At 48.0% G+C, this 6,074-nt stretch overlaps 1 long non-coding RNA gene across 2 annotated transcripts; it reads right to left on the bottom strand.

The window, feature by feature from the left end:
* Positions 1-4,852: 4,852 nt before the first annotated feature.
* Positions 4,853-5,767, bottom strand: LOC131234515 (uncharacterized). Of its 2 annotated transcripts, none has more exons than XR_009165734.1 (2): positions 5,522-5,767; positions 4,853-5,158 (listed from the first exon to the last, which is right to left on the bottom strand). It is a non-coding gene; the product is annotated as an uncharacterized LOC131234515 (long non-coding RNA). The 2 variants fall into 2 exon arrangements; XR_009165733.1 differs by having other exon boundaries at positions 4,853-5,155.
* Positions 5,768-6,074: the final 307 nt, after the last annotated feature.

Here is a 6,074-nt window from a genome sequence, read left to right as displayed (position 1 = left end):
TCGAAGAAGTCAGAGACATCTCTAGGCTCCGAGTCGCAGCTCGACATCAACAGGTTGCGCGATTCTACAATTCAAAAGTTAAGACTAGGCGGTTCCGTCCCGGGGACTTGGTCCTTCACCGAGTGTTCCAGAAGGGGCTGGGTTTCCCAGACCTAACTGGGAAGAGTCTTACTGGGTCATTCGGTCGACCAAACCGGGCTTCTACCACTTAGAAGACCTCGAGGGCCGTCAGCTCCCCCACCCCTGGAACGCTGAGTACCTGAAAGTCTATTATCCATGACGAAATAGCCTTTAAGGCTCTCAACAAATGTACGCCTCTGAGCGACAAGCCTTTAAGGCTCTTAATGAAATTTGCCTCTTCTTACCTACATGAATGAGTTATCTACTAAGGAAAAGTTGCCTCTCATATGCAGAGGTGAACTAAACAAACTGATCCCTTGAAGAAGGGGTTAGGGTGTTATTCCCGTGAAAATTCAACTGGGCATCCCCTCTCAGTCAGGGGAAAAAGGCCTAAAGATGACCTGACTCCCCCACATAAGAATCGGCTCATCACTTAACTAACGGATGAAGTGGAGGATTCTCGCCAATCGTGGGATGAGCCGACCCTAGCGGGTTCGGACTCAATAATGATCAGGCCATAAAGGCCTCAAAAATTCTACGAAACGGCACTGGGAGGGGCCGACCTGTCAAAGGGTTAGCTCGGTCATGCCCTGAAATGAATCGACTTATCAACAAATCAATCCAGCAATCAACAATCGACAAAAATTAACTACGGATTAACATATAAAAGAAGAATCGTAATTCCTGCGCCCTCTCCAGAGAGTCAAAGATCATCATTCATATACCTTCTTTAGAAGGTCAAAAAGTAATCAAAAAGAAAAGTTTCAACAAGTTCTAAAAAAAGGGGGGAAGGCAAATGATCCGATCTATGCAGTTGGGGGAGGAGGAGCTTGGGAGCTGGGGCTTTCATCCGGGTGGACGCTGTCGAGAGGCTTCTCCTCTGCATCTTCAAGCAACAAAGGCTCTAAATTGAGGTCCGGGTATAAGTCCAGAACCGCCTCAATACAGGCATCAAAACCGCAGTTGTAAAACTTAGTGGGTTTGGCGTCCCTCTCCTTTGATGCCTTGAAAGCGTCCATTGCAGCAGCCACCGCTACAGTTAGGGAGGCTTCGTCTTTGGCCCGTTGAGTCTCCCTTGCTTGGGATATGGCTAGGCTCTGCTCTTCTGCCGCCTCGGCTTTAGTTTCTCAAGGACTTCACCTAATCGAGTGTTCTCCTTAGCCAGCAAGTTCGCATGAGCCCTGACCCGAGTTAGCTCAGCAGTTGAAGCATCGCACCGAGCTTTTAAGTCATCCGTGAGTCCCTATAACTGCAGTCCTCTAGCTTCAAGATCAGTCACGACCCCTTGCAGCCGGAGCTCCCTAGCCTTCCCATCTTCAAGCTGTCGACGCAGCTCACCCTGCTCAAGTCGAAGAATGGTGGCCTCATCCCGCAAGATCCCCACTTCATTCTTAAGGGCCTCCACTTCAGCTTCTTTCTTCTCCAGCTCCCGCACCCTCTCCCGAGCTGAAAGAAGCTTCAGGATAGACTGAACAAAGACGAGAATAAGCGTTCGAAAACAGTAAGTGCAAAAAGCAAGGGAAGTTGATAGAAATACCGTGTAGAATACGGAAGCCATGTCATTCAAGAAGGAGCTGCTCGATTTGCTGAGGAGGCAGACTATATCCTCCTCTGGGGCGTGTTTAGTAGCCCAAGGCATCAGACAAGACAGGTGGTAGCCTGGTTCGAACCTTCCACTGCTCGTTCCCACCTGGGCTGAGCCTGCTGCTTCTGCGAACCTAGTCCTGCTGCCAGCCGAGGTTTGAGCCTCGGCCCCGAGGTTATCTCCAGCCTCGGGAGGGGTGATCATGGCATCAGCCATCCAAACGGCCTCCTCCCGCTCGGATGATGAAGGAATAACTATGCAGGGGGCTGCAGGACGAGCCTCCTCGATGGGGGGAACGGCGGTGGGTGGAAGAGGAGGAGTTATGGTTGCTGGAGAAGGAGTTATAGTTTCTGGAGTCGAAAAAATGATTGCCGGAGTTGGAACAATGATTGTTGGGACCCGGGTCTCGACGGGCACCACAGTGGGGGCTGCGGCAATAAGAATTGTAGTCGGAGCTGCAAAAACAGGAGCAGGACTAGAGGTGCCCTCCTCACGAGGGGCTGTCTGTCGTCTCCGGATGATTGTCTTTGTCCGGGGCTTAGCCCTCAGCATCTCCTCCACCATTGGGGCAGTTTTCCTCCTCCGAGAACCAGATGCCTCGGCCATGCCTATGTAAAAAAAAAAAAATCAGCAACCAAGTGATGAAGTTTGACCTTTCCAGAAGGGGACGAAAGAGAAACTTATTGAAAGATGTCGGGAGAGGCGGGGACTTGCAAAGCCCAGACCGGTGAAGGTTGGTGGCCGTGATCAGGTCTGACTAAGAGCGAAGCTCTTCCAACCGCGTCTTAGCCTTAGCAACGTGGTTTTTCTGGTCAGAGGTGAGGAGTGTCGTGCCCCTCAGAAAATCTACAAGGATAAAGGAGGTTTTCAGTCAGATTGGAGTAAATAAAAAGGGTGAAGGAAAAAATGCTTAAAGTCTGACCTGGTCTTCAGAATCGGGTAGGGAGCCGAGTCGTCAGAGTCCCGAGCTCCGCCGTTGACACCTCCCACTCGCCTGCGGCCCAGAACCATTTGTTCTTCCAGTCCTTGTTGGAAGATGGAAGATTCATCACCAACCCTGACCCTTTGCTATCTCGGGTCGCGAAGTAGTACCATGGTTCTTGACTGTCGTGCTTGACCAGGTACAAGCTTATCAGCTCTTCTGGGGTCAGCTCCGGATTCTTGACTTGAAGCCAAATGATAAAGGAAGAAATTAACACCCTCCAAGCATTAGGGGTGAACTGCCCAGGAGCTACTTCGAGGTAGGCGGTGATGGCTCGGACGAAGGGATGCAAGGAAAGTCGAACCCCGCATTACAGCGCATGGAGAAAAATAGCAACTTCTCCCTTAGCAGGTGCACCTGCGGTGTCAAGAGGCCCTGGAGCCCTAATCTGAACGGAGTCTGGGATCTGAAACTCCGAGCGGATCCACTCCATTTGAGACTCTAATAGTATAGAGCATCCTGGGACTACCTCCGAGGCCCGCCCACTCGCTGGCATCTTAGCGGCCTCAGTAGTTGTGGTTCGGGGGGCTCGAGCGGCTTTCTTTTTGCCACCCCGACGAGTCTGAGCCCCCGTCTCCTTCGATTTTCTGGGCGGAGGGAGTAGGGGCACAACTTCAAAGGGGCCTTCAGAGGCCCCTCTCCCACCATCGGAACTCCTCGACTCGGAATCATCATCATTATCCCGAACGGTCTCCAAGTCAGACAACATCTTAAAAGGAAGGAATATAAAGAGGCACAAGGAAGAAGACTCACTGGATGGTCACCGGGAATTGTTTCTGTTGAAAAGACCTAATCGGTTGGAATTTCCTGTCGGAAAGCCTTATGACCGGAATCGCCTTCGCCGAAAATCGCCTCCTCTGGTAATAACTCAAATACAAAGCGCGGAAGTAAACAGAGGTCTTCGAAGGAGGCTTATATAGACCTTGTCAAATCCTTACATTAATGACAAGAAATGATGGCCACATTCGAATCATCGTGAGCCGACTTCGGAGCTCACGTGGCCGCACACTATTGGCTCGGGCTCTGTCAGGCAGTACGCCTCTGACATCGAGCGGCGTGCACCGGATAAACGAAACGACGCTCGAGTAAGGAAGGCTTTATTTGAAACACTAATCAGGGCATATGTGGCAATAGGTCATAGGCATACGACGATTCGAAATCCTAACCGTTGCCATGCGCCCGCCGAATGATTGAACCATGGGTGGGAAACCTTGAGAGCGCAACGCTTCAGACTTCCAGAATCATACTAATATCGGCATACGCAGAAGGTTCAGCAGATGAGGCGGTTGATCTTCCGTGCGCTTACTCTTCGAGTCCGTAGCCGACCTCGAAGAGTAAGGGGCTTCTGTTATGGGAAGATCCGAGCCCCTTATAATTCTGAGGGCCGACGTCATGCTGACCGGATCTGACAGACGACCACCCTATGTGGTGCCCACAACTGAAGGATTCACCGATGAGCCTCAGTTGCTTCGGCTCTGAGACCAATGACCGATTCAGTTCGAGATGATCTAAGACCAAAATAGGAGAAAACCCAACTCGATAGAATAGGCCTGACACTTCACCTCGGACCTATTGAAAAAGCCGTTCAGAACGTCCGACTGGCAAGACGCCAAGGTCATCAGCTCGGCTCGGATTGTAAATACGGCCACTGTCCTACGAAGGTCTGTAACCACTCTGATTGAGACCTTATCTGTTAGAAGGATCGAGCCGAGGCCAGATCCTGAAGTGGGCGTTCCATGAGCTAAACTTAGAAACTACCATAAGTGGACGTGGTCGGTTACTTCGCTCGCCGATATGCACGATGTGCATAATATCCTACACAATCCTTGAATTGCGTACGATATCCCCACGATCTAAAAATCCTTCTGATTGAGTGAATCGTGCCGAGATTAACGGACTCAGACCATCCGACAGTCAGGTATAAATACGTCAAGACCCCATTGCTACAAGTACGTAAAATCCTGTACTCACCCTGTACCTTTCAACTTAGACCCGGATTCCTTTGACCTAACTTAGGCATCGGAGGGTCCCTCGGCTTAGCTAGGGTCTCATTTGCTCACCTTTTGTGTCAGAGTTCGTCGAGGGTTCCCCACACGGGGTGGATGGTGGCCCGGATTTTGACCTTAACAATGTAAAAGAAAAAGAAAGGGAATGAATATAAGAAATTGAAATCCAAACATTATCGAAGATATATTAATACAATTTTATTCTTTAGTACTTGTGATTGAAAGCAAAATACATAATTCGGGCCTCGTATAAAAAGTCCATTCAGAACAGAAACACCATACAATCTTCTATATATAGATATGATACTGCTTGTATTCAGGAGGGGTCCGAAGGCAATTAAGGAGGGGTCTGACGGCAATTGTACTTCGATTTGCATTTACGTCGATACGGCTGACCAGCAGGAGTTCCGCTCGGGGCAGGTTTAGTGCTGTTGAGTGCGGGATAAGCAATCTGATGGTGCTCTGCTGGAAAAGTACAACTCAATTAGTTGGAAGTAATGTTTACAAATGCTAATGTGGCTTAGATTGAGTATTGAAACCATGGAAATGCGATGTGATGTGTGCGGGTAAATCGGACCATTGATACGGTGGGGAGTTCATAAATCTCCCACTTGTGGCTTGTAAATGGACTTTGTTTAGTGGAAAGTTTAGCATTGTTCTGATGGTTAGGATCATCTGTTTGCTGCTTTTTCTTGGCCTTGGCCCATCTATATATCATGATTTGGGGTCCATGCGCACGTGCCACGTGTGTTGAGTGGATTTTTAATGAAATATGATAGTCTTATAAATAAGATGCTAATGAAAGAGAAATTGCAATGTGATACTCACGAGTAAGGAAATGTTGGACGATTTGGCGAGCTGATATCTCAGTTGGGATGAGAAGAGTGGAAAGGAAGAGGATGCATAGAAGCATACATCCCTTTGTAGCCATCTCTTCTTTTGTATGCCATGTTTTTGAACGAGCAGAGGCTATTTATAATCCTCTTAGATAGAGTATTGAGAGATTGGTTTTTCTCTTTCTTGAAATTTCCTGGAAATTGCTTCTACTTTGTTTTGTTTTTTGTTTTTGTTTTTTCTTTTAAAGTCTTTTCACTTCACATAGTAACCTTGCTTCCAAGAAGTTCAGTGAGTGTTGCCTTGTACTGCACGCATGGAAAGTATGTACACTGATAAGGACCTTTTTTTTCATAAATTTTTACACACGCACACACACCCCATGTTATATTTTGTTTTAAAATAATATTAAAATTTGAATTTTCAAATTTTTGGTGATTTCCCTCCACATTTGAAAAGTTTTGGTACTTTTGTGTTGTGGGTTTTGTCCCACATCGGATTTGACAAAGTAAACTATCTTGTATATAAGATAGTCTTTTTGCCTAGG

The sequence above is a fragment of the Magnolia sinica genome, chromosome 19, assembly GCF_029962835.1.
Source record: "Magnolia sinica isolate HGM2019 chromosome 19, MsV1, whole genome shotgun sequence".
Lineage (NCBI taxonomy): Eukaryota > Viridiplantae > Streptophyta > Magnoliopsida > Magnoliales > Magnoliaceae > Magnolia > Magnolia sinica.
Note: the sequence above shows the minus strand (reverse complement) of the source record. Positions and strands in the feature narration are given on the sequence as shown.